The sequence below is a fragment of the Saccopteryx leptura genome, chromosome 1 (genome assembly GCF_036850995.1).
Source record: "Saccopteryx leptura isolate mSacLep1 chromosome 1, mSacLep1_pri_phased_curated, whole genome shotgun sequence".
NCBI lineage: Eukaryota > Metazoa > Chordata > Mammalia > Chiroptera > Emballonuridae > Saccopteryx > Saccopteryx leptura.
This window is the reverse complement of record NC_089503.1, coordinates 11,621,524-11,638,026: the sequence shown is the minus strand read 5'-3', so window position 1 is coordinate 11,638,026 and position 16,503 is coordinate 11,621,524. Positions and strand designations below refer to the sequence as shown.

Below are 16,503 nucleotides of genomic sequence, written 5' to 3'. Positions count from 1 at the left end.
GTTTGTTTCTCTTATCTTCATTCTTGATACTTTTTTTTTCCTCCTCCAATTTGGCCGATTAACTCTCTACCGGTCTTACTCTCTCCTCTCCTTGAACTACACTACCCATAAGTGTTACATCTCCCATTATCTTTTCTCTTCTCTTCCTTTCTCTCTATGAGGGTTGCACTCCAAAACCCTTAACTCTCTCTCTCTCTCCCCTTTCTTTTTTCTTCTTTTAGTGGTTCCCTCTTTTTTTTTCTCTCTCTCTCTCTCTTTCTTTTCTCCCTCTATATTAGTTTCTTCCTTTCTCCTTTACATCTCCTCTCACTCAAACCTCAATAACAAACAAATTATCTTATCTGGGACTCAAACTTATGTCTGTGGCATTCTGGGGGGTTTTTACTTCACCTTTTTAACTCACTAGCAGTGTTCCCATCCCTGGCTCTCCATATTATCTAGTTCTTGTTCCACTAAATACAATAGTAATTTTTTAATTTGTCCCCCCATTTTTCCGTTTTCCTCTTAATCCTCTCATCATAACTCTTAGACAACCAACACCTAAAAGCAAATCATTTTATTCTTGACCCAAATTTTTTCCTTATTTGCTTTTTGTGGGTCCATACGCTCTTTTTTTTTTTTTTTTTTTTTTCTTCTTTTTTCTTTCTTTTTTTTTTTTTTTTTTGTTTTGTTTTGTTTTGTTTGCCCCTTTATTACTTTTCCCCAATTCAGGCCCTCCATCACAGGCATTGTTTGTTATAATTCACAGTCCACCACAAGATTTTAACAAGAAAGAGGGGAGAGGAGAGGAGAGGAAAAAAGGAGGGGGGGAATAATTTCCTTTTTTTTTTTTTTTTTTTTTTTTTTAATTTTTATTTTATTTTTTTTTTCTTTATTTCATTCTTAATTTTTTTAAAAAAAAAAAAAACAACTTTTTTCGATTTTTTTTATTATTTTTTTTAAACTTTTTATTCTTTATTAAATCTCATTAATACTATCAACAAAACCACCCTCAGATGCCATTAAGGAAGAGAAAATCGAATATCATGGATACAAAAGAAAGAGAGGTAACACAGCTAGATGAGGAAAAATCTATGGAGAAAAAATTTAATATATTGGAAACCTTGGAGCTAAATGACAGAGAATTCAAGATAGAAATCCTAAAAATCCTCCGAGATATACAAGAAAACACAGAAAGGCAATTTAGGGAGCTCAGAAAACAACTCAATGAACACAAAGAATATATGTCCAAGGAAATTGAAACTATAAAAACAAATCAAACAGAGATGAAAAACTCAATTCACGAGCTGAAAAACGAAGTAACAAGCTTAGCTAATAGAACAGGTCAGATAGAAGAGAGGATTAGTGAAATAGAAGACAAGCAACTTGAGGCACAACAGAGAGAAAAAGAAAGAGACTCAAAAATTAAAAAAAATGAGATAGCCCTACAAGAATTATCTGACTCCATCAAAAAGAATAACATAAGAATAATAGGTATATCAGAGGGAGAAGAGAGAGAAAATGGAATGGAGAACATACTCAAACAAATAATAGATGAGAACTTCCCAAGCCTGTGGAAAGAACTAAAGCCTCAAGTTCAAGAAGCAAACAGAACTCCAAGTTTTCTTAACCCCAACAAACCTACTCCAAGGCATATCATAATGAAATTGACACAAACCAACAGCAAAGAAAAAATTCTCAAGGCAGCCAGGGAAAAGAAGAATACAACATATAAAGGAAGGCCCATTAGATTATCATCAGATTTCTCAGCAGAAACTCTACAAGCTAGAAGAGAATGGACCCCAATATTTAAAGTCCTGAAAGAGAGGAACTTTCAGCCACGAATACTATACCCATCAAAGCTATCCTTCAAATATGAAGGAGAAATAAAAACATTCACAGATACAGAAAAGATGAGGGAATTTATCATCAGAAAACCCCCACTCCAGGAATTACTAAAGGGGGTTCTCCAATCAGATACAAAGAACAAAAAAAAAACAGAGCCACAAGTAAAAGCTCCAAGAAGAACACAATAAAACCAAATTTAAACTGTGACAACAACAAAAAGAAAGAGGGGGAGAAGATGGAGATTAACAGTAGCAAAGGACGATGGAGTGCAAAAGTACTCACAAAATAGTTCGCTACAATGAACAGGGTAGGGACCCTTTTCATTATTCAAAGGTAACCACCATTGAAAAAACCACCACAGAAGCACATGAGATAAAAAAGATAGCAACAGTGGAAAGATGTATGGAATACAACCAAATAAAAACAAAAGATAGAAAAACAAAAGAGAAGGATCAAACAGGACACAAAACTAACAGAAAGCAAGATATAAAATGGCAATAGGGAACCCACAAGTATCAATAATTACACTAAATGTAAACGGATTAAACTCACCAATAAAAAGGCACAGAGTAGCAGAATGGATTAAAAAAGAAAATCCAACTCTATGCTGCCTACAGGAAACTCATCTAAGTAACAAGGATAAAAACAAATTCAAAGTGAAAGGCTGGAAAACAATAATCCAAGCAAATAACATCCAAAAAAAAGCAGGTGTAGCAATACTCATATCGGATAATGCTGACTACAAGGCAGGAAAAGTACTCAGAGACAAAAATGGCCATTTCATAATGGCTAAGGGGACACTGAATCAAGAAGACATAACAATTCTTAATATATATGCACCAAACCAAGGAGCACCAAAATATATAAGACAGCTACTTATTGATCTTAAAACAAAAACTGACAAAAACACAATCATACTTGGAGACCTCAATACACCGCTGACGGCTCTAGATCGGTCATCCAAACAGAGAATCAACAAAGACATAGTGGCCTTAAACAAAACACTAGAGCACCTGGATATGATAGACATCTACAGGACATTTCATCCCAAAGTGACTGAGTATACATTTTTCTCCAGTGTACATGGATCATTCTCAAGAATTGACCATATGTTGGGCCACAAAAACAACATCAGCAAATTCAGAAAAATTGAAGTTGTACCAAGCATATTTTCTGATCATAAAGCCTTGAAACTAGAATTCAACTGCAAAAAAGAGGAAAAAAATCCCACAAAAATGTGGAAACTAAACAACATACTTTTAAAAAATGAATGGGTCAAAGAAGAAATAAGTGCAGAGATCAAAAGATATATACAGACTAATGAAAATGACAATACGACATATCAGAATCTATGGGATGCAGCAAAAGCAGTGATAAGAGGGAAGTTCATATCACTTCAGGCATATATGAACAAACAAGAGAGAGCCCAAGTGAACCACTTAACTTCCCACCTTAAGGAACTAGAAAAAGAAGAACAAAGACAACCCAAAACCAGCCGAAGAAAGGAGATAATAAAAATCAGAGCAGAAATAAATGAATTAGAGAACAGAAAAACTATAGAAAAAATTAATAGAACAAGGAGCTGGTTCTTTGAAAAGATCAACAAAATTGACAAACCCTTGGCAAGACTTACCAAGGAAAAAAGAGAAAGAACTCATATAAACAAAATCCAAAATGAAAGAGGAGAAATCACCACGGACACCGTAGATATACAAAGAATTATTGCAGAATACTATGAAAAACTTTATGCCACTAAATTCAACAACCTAGAAGAAATGGATATATTCCTAGAAAAATACAACCTTCCTAGACTGAGTCAAGAAGAAGCAGAAAGCCTAAACAGACCTATCAGTAGAGAAGAAATAGAAAAAACCATTAAAAACCTCCCCAAAAATAAAAGTCCAGGCCCAGACGGCTATACCAGCGAATTTTATCAAACATTCAAAGAAGACTTGGTTCCTATTCTACTCAAAGTCTTCCAAAAAATTGAAGAAGAAGCAATACTTCCAAACACATTTTACGAAGCCAACATAACCCTCATACCAAAACCAGGCAAGGATGGCACAAAAAAAGAAAACTACAGACCAATATCTCTAATGAATACAGATGCTAAAATACTAAACAAAATACTAGCAAATCGAATACAACAACATATTAAAAAAATAATACATCATGATCAAGTGGGATTCATCCCAGAATCTCAAGGATGGTTCAACATACGTAAAACGGTTAATGTAATACACCATATCAACAAAACAAAGAACAAAAACCACATGATCTTATCAATAGACGCAGAAAAGGCTTTTGATAAAATACAACACAATTTTATGTTTAAGACTCTCAACAAAATGGGTATAGAAGGAAAATATCTCAACATGATAAAGGCCATATATGATAAACCATCAGCTAACATCATATTAAATGGCACTAAACTGAAGGCTTTCCCCCTTAAATCAGGAACAAGACAGGGTTGTCCACTCTCTCCACTCTTATTTAATGTGGTACTAGAGGTTCTAGCCAGAGCAATCAGACAAGACAAAGAAATAAAAGGCATCCATATCGGAAAAGAAGAAGTAAAGGTATCACTTTTTGCAGATGATATGATATTATACATCGAAAACCCCAAAGAATCCACAAAAAGACTACTAGAAACAATAAGCCAATACAGTAAGGTCGCAGGATACAAAATTAACATACAGAAGTCAATAGCCTTTCTATATGCCAACAATGAAACAACTGAGAAGGAACTCAAAAGAACAATCCCCTTCACGATTGCAACAAAAAAAATAAAATACTTAGGAATAAACATAACAAAGAATGTAAAGGACTTATATAATGAAAACTATAAACCATTGTTAAGGGAAATCGAAAAAGATATAATGAGATGGAAGAATATACCTTGTTCTTGGCTAGGAAGAATAAATATAATCAAGATGGCTATATTACCCAAAGCAATATACAAATTTAATGCAATTCCCATCAAACTTCCAATGACATTTTTTAAAGAAATAGAGCAAAAAATCATCAGATTTATATGGAACTATAAAAAACCCCGAATAGCCAAAGCAATCCTAAAGAAAAAGAATGAAGCTGGGGGCATTTCAATACCTGACTTCAAACTCTATTATAGGGCCACGACAATCAAAACAGCATGGTATTGGCAGAAAAATAGACACTCAGACCAATGGAACAGAATAGAAAGTCCAGAAATAAAACCACATATATATAGTCAAATAATTTTTGATAAAGGGGCCAACAACACACAATGGAGAAAAGAAAGCCTCTTCAATAAATGGTGCTGGGAAAACTGGAAAGCCACATGCAAAAGAATGAAACTGGACTACAGTCTCTCCCCCTGTACAAAAATTAACTCAAAATGGATCAAAGATCTAAACATAAGACCTGAAACAATTAAGTACATAGAAGAAGACATAGGTACTCAACTCAGGGACCTGGGTTTTAAAGAGCATTTTATGAATTTGACTCCAATGGCAAGAGAAGTGAAGGCAAAAATTAATGAATGGGACTACATCAGACTAAGAAGTTTTTGCTCAGCAAGAGAAACTGATAACAAAATAAACAGAAAGCCAACTAAATGGGAAATGATTTTTTCAAACGACAGCTCAGATAAGGGCCTAATATCCAAAATATACAAAGAACTCATAAAACTCAACAACAAACAAACAAACAATCCAATAAAAAAATGGGGAGAGGATATGAATAGACACTTCTCCCAGGAAGAAATACAAATGGCCAACAGATATATGAAAAGATGCTCATCTTCTTTAGCTATTAGAGAAATGCAAATCAAAACGGCAATGAGATACCACCTCACACCTGTTCGATTAGCTGTTATTAGCAAGTCAGGTAACAGCAAATGTTGGAGAGGCTGTGGAGAAAAAGGAACCCTCATACACTGTTGGTGGGAATGTAAAGTAGTACAACCATTATGGAAGAAAGTATGGTGGTTCCTCAAAAAACTGAAAATAGAACTACCTTATGACCCAGCAATCCCTCTACTGGGTATATATCCCAAAAACTCAGAAACATTGATACGTAAAGACACATGCAGCCCCATGTTTATTGCAGCATTGTTCACAGTGGCCAGGACATGGAAACAACCAAAAAGCCCATCAATAGATGACTGGATAAAGAAGATGTGGCACATATACACTATGGAATACTACTCAGCCATAAGAAATGATGACATCGGAACATTTACAGCAAAATGGTGGGATCTTGATAACATGATACGAAGCGAAATAAGTAAATCAGAAAAAAACAGGAACTGTATTATTCCATACGTAGGTGGGACATAATAGTGAAACTAAGAGACATTTATAAGAGTGTGGTGGTTACGGGGGGGGAGGGGGGAATGGGAGAGGGATAGGGGGTGGGGAGGGGCACAAAGAAAACAAGATAGAAGGTGACAGAGGACAATCTGACTTTGGGTGGTGGGTATGCAACATAATTGAACGACAAGATAACCTGGACTTGTTATCTTTGAATATATGTATCCTGATTTATTGATGTCACCCCATTAAAATAATAAAATTATATAAAAAAAAAAAAAACAAAAATTAAAAAAAAAAAAAAAAAAAAAAAAAAAAAAAAAAAAAGAAAAAAAAAAAAAAAAAAAAAATTGTCTTCCGTCACCTTCTAACTGGTTTTCTTTGTGCCCCTCCTCTCCATCAACCCCTCCCTCTCCTCTCCCCAACCCTGTAACCCCAACACTGTTGTCCATGTCTCTGAGTCTCATTTTTATGTTCCATCTATGTATGGAATCATATAGTTCTTAGTTTTTTCTGATTTACTTATTTCGCTCAGTATAATGTTATCAAGGTCCATCCATGTTGTTGTAAAAGATCCGATGTCATCATTTCTTATGGCTGAGTAGTATTCCATAGTATATATGTACCAAAGCTTTTTAATCCACTCGTCCTCTGACGGACATTTGGGCTGTTTCCAGATCTTCGCTATTGTGAACAATGCTGCCATAAACATGGGGGTGCATTTCTTCTTTTCAAACAGTGCTATGGTATTCTTGGTTTATTCCTAACAGTGGTATAGCTGGGTAAAAAGGCAGTTCGATTTTTAATTTTTTGAGGAATCTCCATACTGTTTTCCACAGTGGCTGCACCAGTCTGCATTCCCACCAGCAGTGCAGGAGGGTTCCCTTTTCTCCACATCCTTGCCAGCACTTATTCTGTGTTGTTTTATTGATGAGCGCCATTCTGACTGGTGTGAGGTGATCTCATTGTTGTTTTAATTTGCATCTCTCTAATGATTAGCGATGTTGAGCATTTTTTCATATGCCTATTGGCCATTTCTATGTTCTCTTTGGAGAAGTGTCTATTTCATTTCTTTTGCCCATTTTTGGATTGGATTGTCTGGCTTCCTGGTATTAAGTTTTACAAGTTCTTTATAAATTTTGGTTATTAACCCCTTATCAGATGCATTGTCAAATATATTCTCCTATTGTGTAGTTTGTCTTTTTATTCTGTTCTTATTGTCTTTAGCTGTGCAGAAGCTTTTTAGTTTGATAAAGTCCCATTTGTTTATCCTGTCTTTTGTTTCACTTGCCTGTGGAGACTAATCGGCAAATATATTGCTGCGACAGATGTCAGAGAGCTTACTACCTATGTTTTCTTCTAAGATGCTTATGGTTTTACGGCTTACATTTAAGTCTTTTATACATTTTGAGTTTATTTTTGTGAATGGTGTAAGTTGGTGGTCTAGTTTCATTGTTTTGCAGGTAGCTGTCCAATTTTCCCAACACTATTTGTTGAAGAGGCTGTCTTTACTCCAATGTATGCTCTTACCTCCTTTGTCAAATATCAGTTCTCCATACAGGTGTGGGTTTATTTCTGGGTTCTCAGTTCTGTTCCATTGATCTATATGCCTGTTCTTATGCCAGTACCAGGCTGTTTTGAGTACAATGGCCTTATAATATAACTTGATATCAGGAAGTGTGATACCTCCCTCTTTATTCTTCCTTTTCAAGATTGCTGAAGCTATTCGTGTTCTCTTTTGGTTCCATATAAATTTTTGGAATATGTGTTCTATATCTTTTAAGTAAGTCATTGGTATTTTAATAAGTATTGCATTGAATTTATAAATTGCTTTGGGTAATATAGACATTTTAATGATGTTTATTCTTCCTAACCATGAGCACGGTATATGCCTCCACTTGTATCTTCCCTGATTTCTTTTATCAATGTTTTATAATTTTCCAAGTACAAGTCTTTAATCTTCCTGGTTAAATTTATTCCTACGTACTTTATTTTTTTGGTTGCAATGGTAAAGGGATTGATTCCTTAATTTCTCTTTCTGACAGTTCATTGTTAGTGTATAAAAATGCCTCTGATTTCTGAGTATTGATTTTTTATCCTGCCACCTTGCTGAATTCATTTATCAGGTCCAGTAGTTTTTTGACTGTGACTTTAGGATTTTCTATATACAATATCATATCATCTGCAAATAATGATAGTTTTACTTCTTCTTTTCCAATTTGGATGCCTTTTATTTCTTTTTCTTGTCTGATTGCTGTGGCTAGGATTTCCAGGACTATGTTGAATAAGAGTGGTGAAAGGGGGCACCCCTACCTTTTTCCTGATCTTAAGGGGATTACTTTTAATTTTTGCCCATTGAGTATGATATTGGCTGTGGGTTTGTCATAGATGGCCTTTATCATGTTGAGGTATGTTCCCTGTATTCCCACTTTGCTGAGAGTTTTGATCATGAATGGGTGCTGGATTTTATCAAATGCTTTTTCTGCATCTATTGAAATTATCATGTGGTTTTTCTCCTTCCTTTTGTTTATGTGATGAATCACATTGTTTGATTTGCAAATATTGTACCAGCCTTGCCTCCCAAGAATAAATCCCACTTGATCATGGTGTATGATATTTTTCATATATTGCTGGATCCAGTTTGCTAATATTTTGTTGAGGATTTTTGCATCTAAATTCATCAGGGATATTGGCGTATAATTTTCTTTTTTTGTGTTGTCTTTGCCTGGTTTTGGAATCAGAATTATGCTCGCCTCATAAAAGGAGCTTGGAAATCTTCCTTCCTCTTGAATTTTTTGAAATAGCTTGAGAAGGATAGGAATTAGTTCTTCTTTGAATATTTGGTAGAATTCAGTTGTGAAGCCATCAGTCCCAGGACTTTTCTGTTTTGGGAGTTTTTTTATAACTGTTTCAATCTCATTTGTTGTAATTGCTCTGTTTAGGTTGTTTTCTGATTTTTCCAGATTGACTTTTTGGAAGTTTGTATGTTTCAGGGAATTTGTCCATTTCATCTAGGTTGTGTAGTTTTTTGGCATACAGTTCTTCATAGTATTTTCTTACAATATTTTGTATTTCTGTTGTGTCAGTTGTTATGTCTCCACTCTCATTTCTAATTTTATTTATTTGAGTCCTCTCTCTTTTTTTCTTGGTAAGTCTGGTTAAAGGTTCATCGATCTTGTTTACCTTTTCGAAGAACCAGCTCCTGGTTTCATTGATCCTCTGTATTGTTTCTTTAGCCTCTATGTCATTTATTTCTGCTCTGATCTTTATTATTATTTTTTTCTACTAGCTCTGGGCTTTACTTGGTATTCTTTTTCTATTTCTTTTAGATATAGGGTCAAGTTGTTTATTTGAGCTTTTTCTAGCTTCTTGAGGTATGCCTGTAATGCTATATAACCTTCCCTCTCAGGACTGGTTTTGCTGTGTCCCATAAATTTTGAGTTGATATATGCTCATTATCATTTGTTTCTAGAAATTTTTTAATTTCTTCTTTGATCTCATTATTTATCTATTCGTTATTTAATAACATTCTATTTAGTTTCCAGGTGTTTGAATATTTTTCACTTTTTCTGTTGTGGTTGATTTCTAGTTTAATGCCATTTTGATCAGAGAAAGTGCTTGATATGATTTCAATCTTCTTAAATTTGTTGAGACTGCTTTTGTGCCCTAACATGTGGTCTATTCTAGAGAATGTACCATGAGCTCTTGAAAAGAATGTATATTCTGCTGTTTTAGGGTGAAAGGTTCTGAAGATATCTATTAAATTGAGTTGACCTAATATGTCCTTTAAATCTGCTGTTTCTTTGTTAATTTTCTTCCTTGAGGATCTATCTAATGATGTTAATGCTGTATTTAAATCCCCTACTATTATAGTATTGCTGTTGATCTCGCCCTTTAAATCCATCATAGTCTGCTTTATATATTTAAGTGCTCCTATATTAGGTGCATAGATATTTATAATGGTTATGTCTTTCTTTTGGATTGCTTTCTTTATCATTATGTAGTGACCTTCTTTATCTCTAACTATAGTCTTTGTTTTAAAGTCCATTTTGTCTGATATGAGTATTGCTACCCCAGCTTTTTTTTCATTTCCATTTGCATGAAATATTTTTTCCATCCTTTTATCTTCAGTGTATATGCATCTTTTGATTTAAGGTGTGTCTCTTGTAGACAGCATATGTATGTGTCCTGTTTTCTTATCTATGCAGTTATCATATGTCTTTCAATCTAATCCATTTACGTTTAAGGTTATTATTGATATGTAGTTGTTTATTGCCATTTTATTCTTTAAAACTGTATTCCTCTTTTGCTATATTCTTTTTCTTTTTTGATCTGTTTACAACAGGTCCCTTAGCATTACTTGCAGCCTTGGTTTGATTGTAGTGAATTCCTTGAGTTTTTTTTGTCTGTAGAGCTTTTTATTTCTCCTTCAATTTTAAATGATAGTCTTGCTGGATAAAGTAGTCTTGGTTGTAGTATCTTGTTCTGCATTACTTTGAATATTTCTTGCCATTCCCTTCTGGCCTCAAGTGTTTCTGTTGAGAAGTCAGAAGTCATCCTTATGGGGGCTTCTTTGTAGGTGATAGTCTTTTTTTGTCTAGCAGCTTTTAATATTTTCTCTTTATTACTTAGCTTTGGTATTTTAATTATGATGTGTCTTGGTGTTGATTTCTTTGGGTTTCTTTTTAATGGAGTTCTCTGTGCTTCCTGAACATGTGAGATGTTTTCCTGCCTTAATTGAGGGAAGTTTTCCGCTATGATATGCTTGAACAAAGTCTCTATCCATTGTTCTTTTTCTTCTTCTTCTTCAGGTACCCCTATGAAGTGGATGTTATTTCTTTTCATGTTGTCAGAGAGTTCTCTTAGAGTTTCAGCAGACATTTTGAGTCTCTTTTCTTTTTTCTGCTCTGCTTCTGTGTCTTTATTCATTGTGTCCTCTAACTCGCTGATTTGATTCTCCACTTAATCCATCCTGCTTTTAATTCCTTTCATTGTGTTCTTTATTTCAGACACTGTATTTATCATTTCTGACTTATTCTTTTTTCTTATTTCAATGTCCTTTTTTATATTTGATATCTCTTTATTTAGGTGTTTGTAATGACCATCTATTGTTGTTCTAATATCTTTGAGCATCCTAAGAATTGTTATTTTAAACTCTGCATCTGGTAATTTGGTTATATCTGATTCATTTAGGTCTTTTTCTGGGGATTTCTCTTCGTTCATTTGTGTTGCATTTCTTTGCCTTCAAATTTTCTCTGTGTAAAGGAAGGTTGTGGCCACTGGAGTCCTCTGGGTATGACCTCTGTTCCCTAGGTATGGTCTGTCTGCAGGCCCGGCACCCCCTCTTCTGTTGCTGCCTAGGGCTTTTGGGTTTGGGTGTTGTCAGTGCCTGCCCACTGGGGTGTTGTTGTGGTTTCCACCTCTCATTCCTGGGAGTGGCTGTGATCACGAGCTCAGGTGCACAAGCCTTGGTGGCCTTGGCCTTTGCCCTGCCCCCATGGGTGGCATTATGCTTGGCTCTGAGGGCAGTGGTGAGCACCTTTGCTCAGCTGCGGGTCTCTGCCTGTTTCTGGGCTTTTGCTCTGCCCTTGCAGGTGTAGCCCACTCATCGAATGCCTGCTAGCCTTGGCTCTACCTGCTGGGCAGGATGCGTGTCCACGCTCAGCTCAGTAGTGGAACTCCGCCTCTTCTGGGCTTTTGGCTCCACCCCCATGGGAGAAGCTGGCTTCCAAGTCAGGCCACAAGCCTCAGTTCCATGGGCAGGGCAAAGTTGTGCTCCTGCTCCCTTGCTCAAGGGCTGGTCTCCACCCCTTCTGGGGTTCCCGTCCTACTCCCGCAGGATGGATTACAGGATGCCGGCAACTCGGCTTGACCACTTTTGCACGCCTACTCCTCTTCAGCTGGGCAAGACTGAGCTCACATGTTAGCCCAGTGGCGGCCAGCAGGCTTCCGCCCCTGCCGACAGAACCACACCTCTGGTGAGCCCTCAGCCATGTGGTATGCGGGTGCTGCAGCTCAGACCCTAACACTCACTACTGTAGACCCAAAAGCTCCCTCCTTCTAAGCAACTCTGCTCTGAGTGCCACGGGAGAGCTTGTTTGACTGGTGTCCTGCTTCCCTTTGCTGGTATTGCTGTTTCCAGGGGAAATGTTCACTTCAGATTTGGGGAGTGACTCATCCCAGGGGTTAGGATGGCTGTCTCCCAAAATGTTTCTCCTTTTGCCTCTTAGATTACACTCTCTTCCTGCTACTCCGATCCTCTCCTCTCTCCCCATTCCCCGGAGCCCGGAGTGAGTGATTGTGAAAGAGGTTTTCTGCGTGGTCCCTTTAAGAAGAATCCTGGGTCTGAGAAATCAGACTCTTTTTCAAAAACAGTATACTGACTTGTTTCCAGCTAAATACTTTCCTTACTCCTCTTCTAGGCTCTGGGCCTGCAGGCTGGGGCTTTGTTCCTGGGACTCAAGACCTTCCCCTCTCTGCTAAACTCACTTCCCGCCAGGCGAGTCTCTCCCAGCTACCATTCGCTCCGGAGAGCTGGGTAGCCCACTCCACGTTTCAGCTTTTCCTACCAGTCTCAGTGTGGCTTCTTCAGTGTTCCTTGGTTGAAGAGTCCTCTTTAGTCTAAAGTTGATTTTTCCAGATGATAGTTCTTAAAATTATTTTGTAATCCACTTTGGTTCTGGGAGGTGGATGTTGGTACGTCCGCCTACTGCAGCGCCATCTTATCTTCCCTGATTATCATATTAAATGACAAAAGATAAGACAAGGAAGTAAAGAACAGTATGTTATATCACAGGGTGAGATTTTATTGTAGAAAATAGAGACCTACAGACATTCAACAGAGCACAAAGCCCATGTGAGCTTGCATTCTTCTAGATTATACTGTGAACAGGGGAGGACTGAGTGGATCCTGAAAGACAAAGTCAATGAGGGTGACAAAGAGCAGAGGGTGGGGACCTCTAAGAGTGAGGACAAGCCTGGTAAAGTCCTGACCTTGGTGATGAGCTCCATGTATTAGAGGTCACATGTGATCACTCTATTGCCACCATCAGTCAACATAGCGGCTCCTCATTGTTCTCAATGTGAGTGTCCTCATCTTTTCTTCCAAGGATGAATGCTGTCAGAGATTGCTCTATGATTTGTCTGAACTGTGACTTTAGTGCCATGGAAGTTGAAGAGTTTTTTTTTCCTGAGTGGGTGCTCTGAGCACTGCAGGTTATTTAGCTTCAAAACTGGTCTTACACATGTGATGCCAATGGCCACCACGCGCACCAGGGGACAGCAAAATATCTCTGGACTTGACAAATTATTGTAGAACAACTGGTACAAAAAAAGGAGAAAATCAGCCCCAGTAGCGAATCACAGTTCTAATATTGGAAATAAGTATTATTATATCTCTCCTATTCTCATTGTAACACCCCTAAGATTCACAGATTCAAACTCTAGAGGACAATGGTTAGCAAGAAAACATGGGCACTAGCTGGAGGGAAAATTAGGAACTGAATAGAGATTTGGTGTTGAAATCTGATGAACCATATAAACCATCACATGTGTGTGTTTGTTAAATATTTAACCACACATTGTATAGAAATATCAAGTTGTGTAAGTTCAAGGTTTTGATGAATGAGCCAAAACGAATTAATTGTAGGTGACACTTGATTCTGACTCGGCTTCCAAATCCGGTTCTTGGTCCCAAGTCATTAGATGAATCCGGGTGCGATTAAATCAAGCTAATGTTTATCTCCAGAGAACAGAGGACTGAGGTGTCTCTGTCCCTGGATGGCAATGTTCCAACTCTCTCCAGGTTCATAAAGAAAGTGGTGGTGGCATCATATTGGCAGTCTGATGTCTGGGTTTACTGTTGGGCTAAACCTTGACTTTCTGGAGTTTCCATTTTAAATGAGTTCCTCCTTCTAAATAGACCCATTAATAAAACATGTTATATAATCAGAGAATTCTTTGTAGAATCTTGAACTTTTCCAAAAAAGCAGTTATACAATAGGTAATTAGATACCCACTGTTTCACTATTGTCACACACAGACCAGAAGAGCTCAGGTCATGCTTTCTAGGACCTGAAGAGGTAGGAAAAGCTATGGACTCAGGTCCTGGTCACCAGAAGAATACTACACACAAGGGCCATGTGGTCTTGAGATGTTGACCCCAGAGATTGAAGGACACAATCTGACACCAGCATCGGCTGTCTTTGGTGTGGCATTAGGAATAGGTAAAGAGTTTCAACCTAAAGGCACCCAGGCAGGGACAGTGGAGAAGAAGATTTCACATGGAGCAAAGGCCTCGAGCAGAACAACGTGGGCGGTGCACAGAAATTTACCTGGAGGCTACATAGGGCAGTTGTGCAGGTCAAGGGCACAGGCATTAATCTGAGTTATGAAGTGGAGGTCTACAAGGTCAAACTAAGGAGATCAGTAGTATTGAGAGCTCTGATCCTAGACACAGGCCTTCTTATTTGACTCTGCCTCCCACTAGCTCTGTGCCTTGGTCAGGTTACTGAGATGCAGGTTCATCAATTGAAAGAATCAACAGTTAAAATGGCCTTATTACCCAAAGCAGTATGGAACAAACTTAATGCAATCCCTATCAAAATTCCAATGTCATTTTTTAAAGAAAAAGAACAAAAAACCACCAGGTTTTGTATGGAGTCATAAAACAACATGAATAGGCAAACCAATCCTGAGAAAAAGGAATAAAGACAGAGGTATGACACTGCCTACTTCAAATTATTTTAAAGAGCCATGATTATCAAAACAGCATGGTATTGGAAGAAAAACAGACATGCAGACCAAGGAAACAGGATCCAGAGCCCAGAAATAAAACCACATATATATGGACAAATAATCTTTTACCAAAGAGCCAAAAGCACACAATGGAGAAAAGAAAGCCTCTTCAGTAAATGGTGCTGGGAAAATTAGAAAGCCACCTGCAAAAGAATAAAACTTGACTAGTTTCTCCCCTTGCAAAAAAATTAATTCAAAATATAAGAAAGACTTAACTTTAAGATCTGAAACAATAAATTACATAAAAGAAAACATAGATACTAAACTTATGAGCCTTGGCTATAGAGAACAATTTATGAATTGGAATCCAAAGGCAAGGAAAATAAAGGCAACAATTACTGAATGTGACTATATCAAACTAAAAAGCTTCTACACAGCAAAAGGATCTAACAATAAAACAAAAAGGCAGCCAATCAAATGGAAGATGATATTTACAAACAATAGTTCTGATAAAAGGTTAATATTCAAAATATATAAAGGCCTTACATTTGTCAGCAACGTATAAGCAAATAAACCAATTAATAATGGGGAGAGGCGTTGAACAGACACTTGTCCCAAGAGGACATTTAAATGGCCAGCTGGTATATGAAAAACTGCTCATCTTCACTAGATCTTAGTGAAATGCAAATCAAAACTACAATAAGAAACAACCTCTCACCTGTTAGATTGGCTATTATCGGCAAGACAGATAATAACAAGTGTTAGAGAGGCTGTGGAGAAAAAGAGAACCTCAATCACTGATGCTGGAAAGGCAAGGTTGTACAACCATTATGGAAGAAAGTATGATATTTCCACAAAATATTAAGACTAGAACTACCATATGACCCAGCAATCCCTTTATTGGGTATCTACAAAAAATCCCCTCGAAAACATAGGAACGAAAAGACATGTGCACCCCCATGTTCGTCGCAGCATTATTCACAGTGGCCAAGACATGGAAGCAACTAAAGTGTCCCTCAATAGAGGATTGAATAAAGAGGTGGGACATACAGACAATGAAATATTACTCAGCCATAGAAAATGATGACATAGTGAATTTACAACAACATGAATGGACCTTGAGAACATTATACTGAGTGAAATAAATAAATCAGAAAAAGTTAAGAGCTACATGATTTCACCTATAGGTGGAGTATAAAAATGAATCTCATGGTCCTAGAGATTGGTTGCTCTGAAGAGTGAATGTTCTTAACACGACTAAAGTATACACTCAAATACAGACAAGGATAATATTTATGTTATGCATATTTACTATGATTAAAATTTTTAAAAAGGACAAGAGTGTGGTGGTTACTGGGGGAGGGGGGAGGGAGGGCGGGAGGGAAGGAGGGAGAGGGGAAGGGGGAGGGAGAGCGGCACAAAGAAAACTAGATAGAGGGTGACGAAGGACAATCTGACTCTGGGTGATGGGTATGCAACATAATTGAATGACAAGATAACATGGACATGTTTTCCTTGAATATATGTACCCTGATTTATTGATGTCACCCCATTAACATTAATAAAAAATTATTAAAAAAATTTTTTTTAAAAGTAAGAACCTCTCAAGTAAAGATGAGGAGAACTTTAATAAAACCTCTAGACCAGA

General features: G+C 37.1%; 2 protein-coding genes across 2 annotated transcripts in view; both read left to right on the top strand.

The window, feature by feature from the left end:
* Positions 1-16,503, top strand: part of LOC136388562 (secretoglobin family 1D member 2-like) — a 395,093-nt gene that overhangs the window by 80,667 nt on the left and 297,923 nt on the right. The gene's annotated exons all lie outside the window — the stretch shown is intronic.
* Positions 1-16,503, top strand: part of LOC136388559 (mammaglobin-A-like) — an 87,076-nt gene that overhangs the window by 69,951 nt on the left and 622 nt on the right. The window lies entirely within an intron of this gene.